This window comes from Panthera onca, chromosome C1 (genome assembly GCF_046562875.1).
Source record: "Panthera onca isolate mPanOnc1 chromosome C1, mPanOnc1 haplotype 2, whole genome shotgun sequence".
In the NCBI taxonomy this organism is placed as follows: Eukaryota; Metazoa; Chordata; class Mammalia; order Carnivora; family Felidae; genus Panthera; species Panthera onca.
Window position 1 is genome coordinate 43,163,845 of NC_138346.1, and position 15,727 is coordinate 43,179,571.

Here is a 15,727-nt window from a genome sequence, read left to right on the forward strand (position 1 = left end):
TCATCAACTTCCCCGGTCTTCCATTTTCATCCCCAGAGCTGAAAAATCTCTGGCATATAAACTAAATCAAAGAAAAAAGGGAGGGAAAGTGTTTTATAACTCATAAAAAAGGGGGAAAGAAGATATTGGTTTTTATTCGGAAGACATCTTAGACTCCCCCCGTTAAGTGCATATACCTGAAGGATCTGGAACGAGATACATATCAGGAATACACACAGCACAAAATCTATTCCATTTAGGCGAGTGGAATTAACAACTTGGAGAAAAATTTAATAACACCGTTAAAAGGGAAACACCAGAGTCATGGATTCTCAGAAGCACCTTGTTGCATTTATATTATAGAGTTCTTTAAAGAGAAGTTAGAATCCCCACCAAATTTCTTACGAATGGCCTTATGGCTAATGCAGCGCCATTATTTGAAGTGAAACCAGATTGATGATTATTTTATGAAAACACAGAAACATGTTTTAAGTATATTTATATGCTGATATAAGAAAGCAAATTAATCCTGGGGCGCCTGGGTGGCTCAGTCAGTTGAGTGTCCAACTCTTGATTTTTGGGTCAGGTCATGGTCTCATGCTTAGTGAGTTCGAGCCCTACACAGGGCTCCATGCTGACAGTGTGGAGCCTGCTTAGGATCCTCTGTCTCCCTCTCTCTCTGCCCCTCCCCCACTCGTGCTGTCTCTGACTCTCTCAAAATAAGTAAATAAACTTAAAAAAAAAATCAATCCCATAGCATCTGAAAGAATTTAGTGGGAAGTTGATAGGGATTTTTCAGTATGTAAATAGGTATGACTGAAAAGAAATAAGATGTGAGTATTCTCTGAGAGTAAGAAGTAAATAATGAATCAAATAATTGCCTTATTATGACTCCATTCTCCCCAGCTTTCTGTGGCTAATGTAGTACATCTAAATAGAGCTTTCTCTGTCTCCTTTAAATGACCTCTGCATGGAGTAAGAGGAACGCCACTTCTGTGTCCAAAAAAAAAAGATAAATATCAAATTAATACATTCTGGATATAAAATATTCGGTGAAAAATAAGTTTCTTGAAGTGATACTTAAGATATTTGTTAAAACATTTAAAGGGGGGACAATCTAAATAGGATTTAGGTCTCTGTGAAAAACCTGGTTTTCTAGGTTAATCGGCCCTCTGAAAAATGTGAAACTATGGGCATGACCATCACACAAGTGTTTCCAGAAATCGGCCTTGTGCTGCTTGTACAAAACAAACTCCATTTAAACTTGTACACGGAGCTTTAGTTTGATCAAAAAGCACAGAGATGTACTAGCGGTGATCTCCTTTGTAAGACAGTAGGTGATGGCAGACAAACCCTTCCTCCCAAGGGAAGAGCAACGATACAATACTACAGAACTTAGAGTTTAAGCGAAACAGTTCCACTGACCTTTCCCTGCTAAGAGTATGAAATGACTTGCTTTGCTAAGTATCGGTATGCTACTTTGCAGGAATGTTTATCAAAGAATCATAAACCTGAGTGTTGGAAAAGTCCTTGGAGTTAATAACACAATGCATTCCTCTTCACCTCCATGATCACCTATCCGATGAAGGAAATCCTTTTAAAAGAAACGTAGTGAATCATAAGTGACCATATACTATGTGCCAAGCGCTATGCAAAATCTTAGGAAAATATAAGTAAAACACGATCTTGACTCTAAAGCAACTCACAATCTAGTCCTGACAGAAAATCATCCAGCCTCTGCTTGCACATTTCTTATAACTTGGAATTTCATTCTTAGACAATTCTAATTTTGAGACCTGTTTTTCTCATATTGAGCTGAATTTTACTTCTCTGTGGTTTCTGCCCATGGCTCTTATTTTTCCTTACTGGAGCAAAAGAATAAAGACTTATGAATTTAAGACTTTAAAAACAGATACCATGTTTTCTCCACTCACTGCATGGCCCCTTTGCAAGTGCTTTCTTCTCCTGGTGAAATATCCTTCATGTTCTCATCTGATCTTCATGTGATATAGTTTCCCCTACCCCCTGACATCTGCATCATCCTTCCTGGGACAAATTCTACTTTGTCTATTCGTTTCTTTAAGCGTAGAGTTCAGAATTACACGGTTGTGGTCTGGCCAGAAGAGAATATAGCTGAACTTGTAAAAAGCAAATTTAACTGAGAGCCACGATCTCTAAATTCAAGTTCCTACTTCGATCACAAGTTTGTTGTAGAATCTTAAGCAAGTCATTTCAAATCACCGGCCTTATTTTCCTCATTATTTCGATCTCTGTAGCTCTAAGCTTCTAGATCTCCAGAAATCCGATACTATACTTTTGTTATTGCTACCCAAGACCACACTATTTTTGCTGTTTGTGCTCAACTTAAATCTAAAACTCTTTAAATAAACTGCTATTAAGCCATGTCATTCTCCCATTCATTCATTATACATTTATTTTACATTATACAGGTACTGAGGGCCACCAATTACCAGCACCACACGAAGCACTGAGACTACAAAGATATAAGGCGGAATCTCTGCCTGAAAGGAGCTCACTGTCCGATTGTCCTGGTTCCTTGCATCAAAGATCTCACAGCCCTGCTGGGAGACTGAGAGCTAAATAAAAATTTATAAAGCATGCGACAAAGGCTATGATAATGGTCAGTTCAGAGAGCTTGGGGCCCCTGCAGGAAGACTCTCAAGGCCAGGTAGATGTGCCTCTTTGCAGTGAGATACACAGGATGACTTCCTCATGCTCCATACAAATTCTCACTTCTTGCTTCTGAGATTTTATCCACTTCTCACTGCTCTCTTTATACCCTTCTTCTACCCACAGTACCCAGAGCAAAGAGCAGCTCATCAGTGAAGCTTCTATGTTTCCTTTGGCAGTGTTCCTAATTCTGCTGTAGCATTTTCCACGTTATTCCTTACTCGTCCCTGCAAATCTGTCTTTCCCTTAGCCTGGGAGCAATCAGAAAGCAGAAAATTAGCACCTTGCCAATTGTTCCCATTTCTTCAACGAGCATTTATTGGGCGCCTATACCGTGCCAGAGACTATTCTAGGTGCTATTACGTAGTGATGAAGTAGATAACAGGTCTCTGCACCCAGGCTGACCTTCTAGCAAAGGAGATAGAGGCGAGGATTAATTAAACAGTAAACAAAAACAACAACACAACCATAAAGTTTAAGTTCTATTCAAAGAAGGAAAGTTAGAATGAGGTGACTCGGGGTGACTGGATGGTGAGTGGGGATTGGGTCCCTCCAAGGAGAGTATGGTCTTTAAAACTTGGCCTCTGACTCAAGACAGAAATGGGTCCTAGGCGAAGTTCCACTTTACTAACTACTCAACCTTGAGCAAGTTGCCTCAGTTCCATATGCCTTGTATTTAAAACGGAGAGAAAAATGTCTTCCCATCCTCAATAATACTACTATGACAAGTAACGAAGACAATCCATGCTGTGCTTGGAACAATGACATGTACAGAGTAAACTTCGGACACATGGAACTTTTTTTCAGGGATATAATACATATTTGCTGTAAGAGTCATCAAGACGAAAAAAACATAGTTCATCAGTTAAGTGAAACGTAAAAGGAATCAGATGGTTAAAGCTGGGAAGCATCAAGCTATCACACTTACTCAAAGGATTGTCTCTGTGGAGACAAGAGAGCTGGTTCTGGAAAAATGAGGCAATATAGAGTTAAGAAACAATACAGCTCCTCTATTTTTTTTTTTCCAAATGGGTTCACTGGCATCATGTCTGAACAAAAGGAGGGATCATTCTTTCATGTTAAAAGAGGTCTATCCTGATAAAGCCCATACTGTTAAACCTCTTGTGTGCGTTCCCAGGCACAGGATGAGTGAGTCAATATTGCAGGGACTTTGCAGGGCTGAATTCTTTACTTTCATGAATCCTTGAGGAGAAGTCAGTGCAGACTATCAAAATATGACGGAGATTATCTCAGAGTCACATTAGTCTCTCAGCTAATGTTTATCCTCAGATGCTGCCTCCCTTCTCCAAAGTCATGCACACCTGTGCCAGCTGTTACCGTTCCTCAATTACAGTAGCCACCTCGGTTATATAATTAATCATCTGGATATCAATAACAAAAACCTTTTCCCTTAATTAACTGCTATCTTTATACGAGCATTCCCATTATATGAAGGATGAAGGATTACACAGAGTAATGGCATCAGCTTTATAACTGATGCGTAAATATACAAATGAATATGACCCTTTGAAATCAGCGTCAGGAAGGTATGGCTGATGTGCAGCCCACCTGATCACATTCACACCTCCATCCACCCTCGTTCTGGACGAAAATCTGCTTTATTGGTCCACCCACTCTAGGAAGGTGACCTTCATCGATACCTACCTCCGGTAACACTAAATGAGCTATTTTAACTTAGGTTTTGCATTTGCTCTTAACTTTCCAATTATTTTTCATTATTTACCTTGCATCAGATCAGAAAAGAAGGAAATAATGCTTTCCATTATTTCCCAAACCAATTCAGCCCAAGAACCTCAACGCAGAGTTAATGAGAAGCCCCAAAGCAGGTGTTACGGGGGAGAGAGGACAGGAACAAGAACCAGTCCTCTGTTCGTAGTGATTCCATTGCCACTGGTAAGCTTGGATCCACAAGGCGTTTAGTCAGAGTGATCTCCTGAGGCAGCCATTCTCCAGACCCACGCAGTCAACCCATTCCGCCGGGCATTTTGAGAGGGCTGTTTGCCCTCCCTCTCTGTGAGGGTCTCCTCTTGTGGGGCTTTCTCCCCTTCTTAATGTCCTCACCACCTTTTTCCTTCTCCTCATGAAGACTTCATCCTCCGCGACAGCCCATCTTTGCAGCAATCCAGCCTAATTCTCCTCCGGGGAGTTAAGTGTTGAAGACGCAGGCCTCTTTAGGAGTCCAGCTCTGAAAACGAAGCACAGAATAATGTCCCAAGTTGTCGCCACTGTGCGCCTAATGACAAGTAAACGTGTTACCTAAATCACATGTAACCAAAATTAGAAAACGCCGATAAGCCAGAAACATAAAACAATCCACCAAGAGATAAACACCTTAGTGTTTGTGTATATCCTTTCAGATAATGTCTATGAATGCATGTTGAGGATGTTAGAAGACAATAAAACAATTTTTAATAAACCGAATCCTCACCAAAGGGTAAGCTACAGAGAATCATAGTCAGTATTAACCTATCCGTGTACACGGTGCGGTCCTTGTTTAACCCCTCTCCGTCATGACTCAGTGAGGCCCTCACAGTTCAGCCTAGGGTCTCCAAGTGCCCCCTTTTATCTTTCTCTTTGTCTCCCCTTAGCACTAATTTCCACCGTCTCCCATACTCCTTGCAAGGGGCCTTCTGCTGTCAGCGCACTTACAGCACTGGCCAGGAGTTCTCAGTCTCGTGGTCTACAGCTGCCCAGACTTTGCCCACAAAGGATGGGGGCCAGATCTACAAGTTCTCCTTAATTGTCCGTGTGCCTAACTTGCATCTGCCTAGATCCAGGGCTGCTTAGCCAGCTCTACCCTCCACTCACCATGAGGCCGTTCTGTGTCTCTTTTCACTCTGGAGAGGCCTCTCTCTGAGCCCCGGGCCACGTAACCATATCGCGCCCACGATGTGCCTGTACCAATGCCGTCATTCCGCCAAGGGTTTGTGCTTAAGTCAAACTCAGCCCATCATGGGGCCTACCTCTGCCTTGAGGTGTTTCCCTTCCCTGCCTTGATTGCTATGAGTAAAAGGCCATTTGTTGGCATTAATTGAGGCATTTGATTTGATTCAGAACCAGGAGTTTGTATAAGTAGTGTAACGTTAAATAACAATAACGATGACATTAAGAAATGTGCATATTTTTACTTTTATTTACCCAAAAATGTATTATGTGATTCCTTCTTTTTTTTTTAATGTTTATTTATTTTTGAGAGACAGAGAGAGACAGAGTGTGAGCGGGGGAGGGGCAGAGAGAGAGGGAGACACAGAATCCGAAACAGGCTCCAGGCTCTGAGCTGTCAGCACAGAGCCTGACGCGGGGCTCGAACCCACAGACCGCGAGATCATGACCTGAGCCGAAGCCGGACGCTCAACTGACTGAGCCACCCAGGTGCCCTTATGTGATTCTTTTCAAAAATACTTGAGCCAATTTCAAACTTGAACACAATATAAAGTTGAATAATTAAAAGTACCATAAGAATGTTATATTACTTAGGGGCGCCCGGGTGGCTCAGTCAGTGGAGTGTCCAACTCTTGATTTTGGCTCACGTCATGATCTCACTCACAGTTTGTGAGATCAAGCCTCGTGTCTGGCTCTGTGCTGACAGCAAGGGGCCAGCTTGGGATTCCCTGTCTCCCTCTCTCTCTACCCCTCTCCTGCTCTCTCTCTCTCTCTCTCTCTCTCTCTCTCAAAAATAAATAAATAAACATTAAAAAAATAAAAGAATGTATCTTACTTAGAGTAATGCACAAACAGCTGCCACCCATCACCTGAGCTGAAGTTAGCTGCTATAAAAGGACAGAGAATTTTCCTCGTTGAACTCATCCAGTAAAGACAGTCTATTCTTCTAATGGGCTTTGTTACGCGTTGCTTCAAGGAGTCTCTTTACAAAACAAAGATGAAAACACTGTGGTCTCCAAGGGACACGCTTACCTCTTTACTACTTACTTGAAAGAAACAATGATAACTAGAAGTGATTTCACCTGTTCATATCCATAACCTCTGGACCAATGGCATTTCCAGAAAGTACCCTCAGAAGGCCAACTGACAAAATGAGGGATGGGGGAGAAGAAAGCGAGTGAGAGAGAGCTGAATCCAGGGCCCCGGAGGGTGAGAGGAACTGAGACAACAGATAATTGGCTTGGGGGAGAAGGGGATGGGTATGGGAAGAGGAATTTAAAGATGGTTCCTTCAAATGGCCCTTCGAGAAGAAGTGTGGCCAAAGCATGTAAGCGGGATTGCAAGAGTACAGAAGGGCCACGAGAAAACAGGAAGCAGGCAGGAGACACCCCAGCCGGCCTCTGGCCTTGAAGTCTTGGAAGGCCAACGTGCTGCATGCACGGGTTGGTGGGCGAGGAGCTAGCCTGCAAGCTGGGCAGAACGAGGCCAGGGCCCAGCTCTAAAAATGACTTTTCAGGCCTCTGGGTGAGGAAGCGAATGTGTTTAAAATACAAAGTTTTGTCACGTGCCCATTTTCTTCCTCACCACTCTTGACCTCAAGATATGCAGATTGGATCCTTTATATTCTGCAGAACCACCTGGTCCCAAAGCCCTGGATCTTTCTAGATGGAGAATAAAGGAACAGCTCATCCTCCACCCAGAGGCTAGCCCTCCCTCTGGAGGTGGGCTGGGGAGGCCGAGCGGCGGTCACAACCGCGACCCGCCGGGTAGCAATCGGATCTGGCTAGCTTGGAAAACAAAATCCTGGGGCCTGAAAGCAGCCCCGAGCAGCGTTCAGAAAAGACCTGCTAAAACAAAAGGAAGCCCACTCGCCCCGGCTGAGCGAAGACAAACCCATCTGTGGTCCGCCTGGGGAAACACGGGTCAGAACTGCCGCGCAAAGCAAACCATGGGGAAGTATCGTTCAGGTTTGAAAAGACGAGGAGCCCGAGAAAAACGACGTCTCTGTAAGCGGAGGCCAAGAAAGGACTGGGGACGAGGCGGGCCCCAGCGTTCTACCTCTCAGCCCTTCCAAAGGCACGGAGCTCTGTTCTTCGAAGGGCAGAGGAGTTAGTTGGAGGGATCCGCGATTCAGCTCACACACCGGAGCCTTGTTAACAGCCGGTGACGTCGCCAACGTCCCCCCAGAGGGTTGAGACTCCGCACCAGCATCCACGTAGTGACATTACATTTCCCTTTTCAACAAGATGTACATGAATGTCCACTTGCGCCCAATTACAGTAATGCATGATTTACATACAATTAACTCTTCCTGCTTAATTGCAGCCACGCGGGGATTAAGGAGAAAGGGCTTTTACTTTGTAAACATTATACGCTTCAACACTTAGCCTCTGTACGACATATTTCTGGCCCAGGCGCAAATGAAAATGAGTTCTGCAGTCACTGGGTTTCACCCTCCGTGCTCTTCTCTCAGGATGATGTATCAGTGGAGTCACCGGAGTCCTTATCTAGCCAGAGCAAAGGAATCTAATTTTTCCGAAATGTGAATGTATGAACCGGAGTACTTTGTAGCAAGGATCTCGAGTTCCGAAGTGTTGCATGCAGTGAGGAGTTTAACATTCTGGGCGAGGAATCCGCAAAGGGCAGGAGAATGGGTCTCTAGTTTTCCAGAAGCAGCAAGGAAAATGCTGTCTTCAAAGGGCCATCCAAAGCTGCTTTGACAACAACATGATTAAAGGCTGCCTCTGCTCTCATCATACATCTGTCGCTTTTCTGCCTTCCTTTTGGCCACAAACACGAACACGATTTTTCTCTGAATAAGACTTCAGATTGCACATTAACGGGGAATTGGAAGTGAAGTTCGCTGCCACTCACACCGAAAGAATTTTTTTTTCCTAGCCGGTGCCAGACCTGGTGCCAGAACAGTGGGGTTGAAGGCAAATCACCGAGCTGGCACAATCAGAAGATGATTGAAGGTAACAGGGACGGAGTGTCACCGTTATCAGTTCAGTGGGGACGTGGAAATGCTTCTCTGAAAAGCCGCACAAAAACCCCTCAAGGGGACCGAACGCTCACCGCACCGGCTCACCACAAAAGACGGCGATTTCATCTTGCCACATCGTCAACCCTCTTTTCGCCCGGTACACAGAAAAGCCGGATATCCTAAGAAAAGGTTTTGAAGGGGCAAAAGAGACACCAGATAACCCGTGAGCTCCTAGAAAAATTCATGGGAGAGCAAGATCTTATGCTCAGAACAGATTGCATTTGCAAGAAAAAGACTGTACATTGAAATTAGGCAGATTGGATTTCATTTTCGGAAAATTGAAAAATAGAGAAACACACTCCTGAGTTCATTTCTTGAGCAATCCTTGTGAACGCTTTGCCTAATCAACCAGCTACCTGCATCGTACCAAGGACTTCGATAAAAAGGCCATTAACCTTGCATTTAATACATAGAAGCACCTGGTATACTATACAAAATTATTTTGCTTCATAATCCCTGCCTATTTATCTGGCAGCAACACGTAAGTGAAGAGGCCTTCCCCAGGTCCTCGTATCAGGAGGGCTCCTGTGTGGGAGATTTTCAAAGACGTCTCTGGAAAGGCTGGAAATAGTGAGCAGTCTCCGGTCTGTGTGGGGAAAATTGGTCTAGTCATCTGTATTTTGCTCCCTTCTTTTCATCATTGCAAATTTTTCTGTCAGGATCCGAGGCATTAGAGAGATTAAGTTGTTGATTCTTTTCTTTTCTTTCTTTCTTTGAAATTAAGGTCTTTCTGTTCTCTTGAGTTTCCATTGCCCTGGCACTCACTGCTTCACATTACGCCCCGTGTTCTTCTTAAAGTAAGACATCCTTACTTTAAAATTCATGAATCAACCTTGAATTTTCCATCCTTTGATCCTTCATTGAGTTGTTGTTTCGCAATATCAAAAAACCTCAAAAGCTAACTTGAATAGTGGCCATACTCAAAGGAACACTATGCCGGAATTGATCCTGAAGACACAGAACCAAACTTTTTCCATTTCAGACATAACCCCGTGTTTGACCTGATCGGAAGGAAGGAAACTCCTTAAAGAACTGACTTTTTCTTTCTATGTGGGAGGATTTTAAGAATTGATACTATGGCTTATTGATTGTGATAATGTATGATGTCTATAAAATTATCTTTTCTGACTAAGGATAAAAGCAGGAGCCTCATGTATTAAATTCCTACTCATCGTTTATAGGAGAGGTATTGTTTGGGGCACTTTATGAGTAGTATTTCACTTATTTTTTATAATGGGCCTCTGAGACAATTCACGATTATAGCCGTTTCACGATGAAGTAGCTGTAAAGTAACTCATAGAGTTGTAGATAATTTGGCCAAGGTCACAGAGCCAGGATGAACCACCATCAATATTTGAATCCAGATCAAAGCAGGATTCAGTCTGTTCCGCTATATCATGTGGTTTCTATTACTTTTTATTTTACGCGAGCAGGTCAGAGATTGTATAGCTTTCAGGGTTACCTATTGGCCGGCCAGATGCTTGTTCCAGGCGCCATTGCTCTGATTATTCTGAAATTTTGCTATGGAAATTATCCTCAGACACGATGTATGAGCCACACCAGAACACCTGTTTCAACATATTAAAAGGATGCTGTCTTTGGGTTCCTGCTGCTCTCTCCTTTCACCCCCTCCTCCTCGTTATCTCCATTTTGATGAACTCTGCTGTCCACATAGCTCTTTCTACCTAAAGCACGAGTGCCAGGGGAAACAGTTGAACAAGGTTATTTAAGATTTCTATAAGTGATATCATATCAGACATCATCTGGTTCATGTACATGTTTACTTGTTTTCCTGTCTTTTTTCCATCTCTGGCCTCTCTACCCCAAAGCATGTTAAGCTAAATGAGATCAGGAAGCCTGTCTTGTTTATATGATCTCAGTGCTTAGAACACTTCTTGGAACAACGTAGCTACTCAATTAATACTTGTTGAATGAATGAATGAACGAAGGAAGGAACAAATGGAATTAAAGTCATCTCTGAGCTTCTGCCAAGCTACCTGGAATGACTGACTATGTAAATTACGAGCATAACTGTGTTATTATGGCATAAACTGGCAGAAGTCAAATAAGATACATTTGATTTAAAAGTTACTCGTCCCTGAAAGAGGCCTCCAAGTCTCAGCTAACCACACAGGGGCTGCTAAAAGGGTCTTGGGGTGTTTTCCCCTCTCTTCCTTCCAACCCTCCAAAAGCCTAGTAGCTTTCAGGCAGCCCCCTGGTGGGGCAGAGGGTAGTATGGAGCTGGTATGCTATAAATTACAGTCATTAAAACATGTCAGCAGCCCCCCAGCTGAGACCCTTAACGCGTTGCTAGGAGAGCTTTCAAGGGCATACACTTTCAAGAAGGTTTAGGAGTATTAAATGCCTTTTGCAACCCACTGGGGTTGTTTTAACTCATGTGACTCTGACACGTATTGGGTGCATTTTATCTCACAATCAATTTAATTAGAAGGTGTCAGTTTAAAAATGAGCTGTGGCTCAGTTAAGCATCTGATTCTTGATTTCAGTTCAGGTCATGATCTCACGGTTTGTGAGATCGAGCTCCGTATTGGGCTGTACGATGATAGCACGGAGCCTGTTTGGGATTCTCTCCCTCTCTCTCTCTGCCGTCTCCCACTCATGCATGTGCACGCCCATGCACGCTCTTTCTCTCTCAAAATAAATAAATAAACACTTAAAAAAACCCAAAAAGTAAAAATGAGCTATTCTTCTGAAGGGCATTGGAACTCTCAGATCCACTTGTAAGGTTGTTTTCTGCCTCGTCTCTCATCCTGTCCTTTCAGCACCTGGTACAAAGCAGCATAATGCCCTGTGGCCACCGTGACCGCTAAATAGAGATGCATTTAAAAAGATCACTAAGAAAACGAGTGAACACTAAGTCATTATTGGAATCTGCAGATGGCATACACGCACCCTTTAACTAGTCAAAATGGAAACGTGCTTTTTTTTAAATTTCTGATTAACATCACTTATTTCTGACCTGATTTCAAAGAAGGGGAACGTTTTTAATGGCTCCGTGTGGCAGAGTTCAGCATGGCCAAAAAGCGAACTGATATGTAGGATAAAACTCAAACACAAATCTAGGCAGGAATAAAGGAGCAAGGGGCACCGAGTCTGATTTCATTTGTTCAAGACATGGGTCTCGATTCTTTCATTAGCCGTTCAAGTGAAGGGATGCCAAGTAAAAAAGAAAAATGTGAGCCACCAGAGAACAGTACTTCCAAAGCTACTGAGGTAGAAACTGTAAAATGAACCCTGCTTTCCATGAGGTCAGCTGTAAATGAAAGAGATGTATTCAGAATAAATTACCACCAGCAAAGGCAAACAGAGACTCTCCCGTGAGGTGAGCGGGCACCTTTGGAACTTACCCACCAAACCTTGTCATCTGGAAGATCTGAGAGTGAGGAGGGGGAAAGCTATTGTTTGTGACCTAATCCTAAGGATCTACCCTGCTCTCCCTGCCTGTTTTAGAAATTGAAGTAAAAAGAACCTGCTTGGTTAATGGTTAATAGAAATGATTAGCAGGTAGAAGACACTGAATCTGTCAGACCCAAAATGTACTGGAGAGAAAAATCTATAAGATACTATAGGAGATTAAACTTTTTAAATTGCATACATTGCTAATATGTGTTTGCACATTTATTATTAAAATTTGATTACTCCTTCCCTCCTTGGGATAAGAAAAGTAAACTGGACATCCAGTGAGATTTAATGGTATTATATTTGTTATCTGAATTGGGTCTACTCGAATCTGTCCTGGGGCCAATGAACTATTCCAAGAAGAGGCTATAGGGACAGAACTATATTAGGAGCAACAAATTCAGTGCAAGGACAGCCTTAGATAACTATAAAGGGATTTACTGCAAGGACCTCCATATGGAATATGTGGGAACCAAGGCAAAATGTTAGCAATGCACTTTCACTCTCTGTGTAGAGACTTTCTCTAAAAACCAATCGCAAGGAGATCTGTGAGTCCAAACGGCCTATGAATAATGCACATTGGGTCCTTTTAAAAAGAAAAACAAAATCAAAAACAAACATCACGACAATTTTCCAGTTGAAAAACAATGAAACTCTCAGAGCGAATAATCTCTAACTGATTGTATACGTTTACAGTTTAGCATTTTCTTGTGTTTTCCGTTCTTGGTATCATTTTTGAGAAGTGGGGCGTTCTGGGGGGGAAAGGGTCAGGAGGGCCAAGTCTGAGAGCATAAATACGGGCTTTGGAAAGGTGGATGTTTTGCACGTCCTTTGAAAAGCCTTGCCTGGGCTCTGTGATGGCCGCAGCCATTGCAGCCAAGGACTATGCCACACTGGCATTTTGGCAGCAGGGTGCCTTGGCAGTGAAGGAAAATCCTTAGTGAAGCACAATCTGCCTGGCTTTATGTGGTTTTTCATAATCAGTTGCATGTCATAATCACTTTTTCAGGGGTGCTGTGGTTTAGGAAACAAAGAGAACTGAGGACATAGTAAATAATAATAGAAGCTTGCCAAGTGGTGAGAAGAGGCCAAAGCATGATGCCTAATGTTCTGGATAGTGTTTACATTTCCTAGGAGAAATGTCCACTCTGTGAATTAACCGAGATGCTCATACATCAGACAAATTCGGAGCGTGACTGAGTCTATGAAGCCCTAAATAGTACAAACCTGTTGAAACCGAGGCTGCCTGCTGCCCTGTGTCTCATTAAAGGCACAACGAACAGCGGGATTAGACTTGCTGACCATCCTGATGAACACTTGAAAGAGAAGAAAAGAAACCAAGAAACTCTCCCTCAGGAATCTCTTTCCCCAGATCTTTGCAGTGTTTTTAAAGTCTTCAGGAGGGGATTAGAAAATGTTTCCCTTGATATGGGGTTCTTAATTTTGTGCACTGTTGCTCGGATGATATAACTTAGATTAAAAGGCATCCTCCACTCATTTAGGATTAAAACAGTACCAATTTGGTTGGACCATCTTTGTTACAAGCTATGGTAAAAGGCAGCAGTGTAGGAGGACGGTCACTGGCCACATTATGAGGGTGTGTGTGTGTGTGTGTGTGTGTGTGCGTGTGTGTGTGCACGTGTAGGTGACCAATCAGGCCCCCCAGCTGTCAAAAATGACTGGTGGGCTCAAAATGACTGTAAGGGCCTTTCGAAGGTAACTTCTGAAAGTGACACACTCTTAAGATTGAAGAACGGTTCAGATCTTTGAAAAATTAAAACAACAAGTGAAGTTCAGGATGAGAGTTCAATAGGAATGAGAAATAATTCATGTAGGTACAAAAGACTCAAGAAGGTTACCTCAGATTTTAACTCTCCTGGCATTATTAATTTAATTTCTAGTCATTATGATAATACCAAGCATTTAGAATGCATTTAGTGTTTATGGAGATGGAATCAGTCCGTCTCAAAATCACAATTTTGACTTAATACGCTATTAAAAATGTCACTAGAAAGTGCTTTTATTATTCTGCCAGTAGAGTAACTGTTCCCGGTTTCTTTTTATAAACGAAATTTCAGAATTTATTTTTTGATCGTCCTTAGATTTTGAAAACTGTAATGTTTCTGTTTAAGAATTCTCCTTATGCCACATTAGTGCCAGGTTCTTTGACAGCATAAAAAAAATATGCAAATATAGCCTTTTTAATGGTGATTTTCATTTTGTGACTGTCATTTAACTAAAAAACAACTGATGATGTTTCAACTTATCACTTACAACAGTGAAGTTACTGAATTGATATTTATGTTCAGAGCAGATGACACAGAAACAAATATGTTGGAAATACCATCTGCACTGTGTTGATTTCGTCCTTAAAGGCACAATGGAGTTGCCGTAGTGGAGCCTTAGAGGGAAAATCAGATTCAGGGGCAGAGACGGCACATCACTAGCCAAGAAAAATGGGTAAATGAGGTTTGCTGGATTTGGAGACGGGCTGTGGAGAAGAAGGGGCAGAAGGGGAACGTGCGAGTGTGAAATCTGCAAGTTCACAGGAATCTTTCCATTTTGGCAACAAGAGCTCTCTCTGCTTTTTGGCCCTCCGTCTCCCAGACTGCCCACTTGGCTCCGTGCCTCACTGCCTACCTCTCCTTGCAGCCTCTACTCAGTATTACACAGCTTCTCCATCTGTTGCTGGTTGCCAACCTGCTGCTCAGGAAACCCCAGAATACTCTGCGCCGAATTACGTGGGAGTGGCACCTTTCACAGCTATTTGAACCGAGAGAGAAGCAGGCAGCTGGGTGGGAGGAAAGTTGGATGGAAGAGCTTTGCTGAAGCAACATGTCCTGCTGAGCAAGACCGACTCTCAGAGGTGGAGCTGAAGGCTTAGCTTGGGAGTTGCTGTTAGATGTCGTGTGGGAAGCTTCCTTGATATTCCAAGATGATTCCAAAATGAAGAGGAGAACTCCTCTTCATGGGCCGGTGGGTAGACTATCATACCAAATGAGATCTGTCTCCTAACTTGACCTAGCTAAATGATGCTGGGCAATTCAGTAAACTCCACTGTGCTTGCATTTCTTAATGCTGGCATAGCTAGACCTCCTCTTCGTGGGGAGAAAACTTAGGTTTCTTTGAAATCACTCTGCCCTCTCCTGCACACACATTCTATCCAGCGTATCTCCATTTATATCTCCCATTAGCAGGCAACAATTATAATAATAATAGTTCGCATTAATTGGGCACTTCCTCTCAGAAGTAACTGGTGTTAATTAAGCTTTCCATGCTATGCTGCATCATTTCCATGTGCCCTTCAGAGCTACTCTGTACCTGTCCCCACCCTGCTCCGTGCCCCTTTCTGTGCCCTGGAAGGCTGATCCTTCTGGACCACATGTTTAGGCTCCCTTGCCTTTGGCTTCTGGATGCGTTCTGCTTACATGTACAAGTAACTGGCAGCAGCTGGGTGGAAGGGAGAAAAATGAGGTCAGGGTATTATTTCTTTTCTGCACTGTCACAGCAGGTCAACTGTGTCCTTCTCTGAAGATCCCCAACCAGCAGCCATCCCCGATGCCTACAGATTCCTCCCGTTGCCCCTTAAAGCCTAGAAGTGGTAACTATTCTGTTTCACCATCCTCTGTTCTTTCCCTAACCCTGCCCACATCTTTGTACACATTCCCTTTATTGGGGCGCCTGGATGGC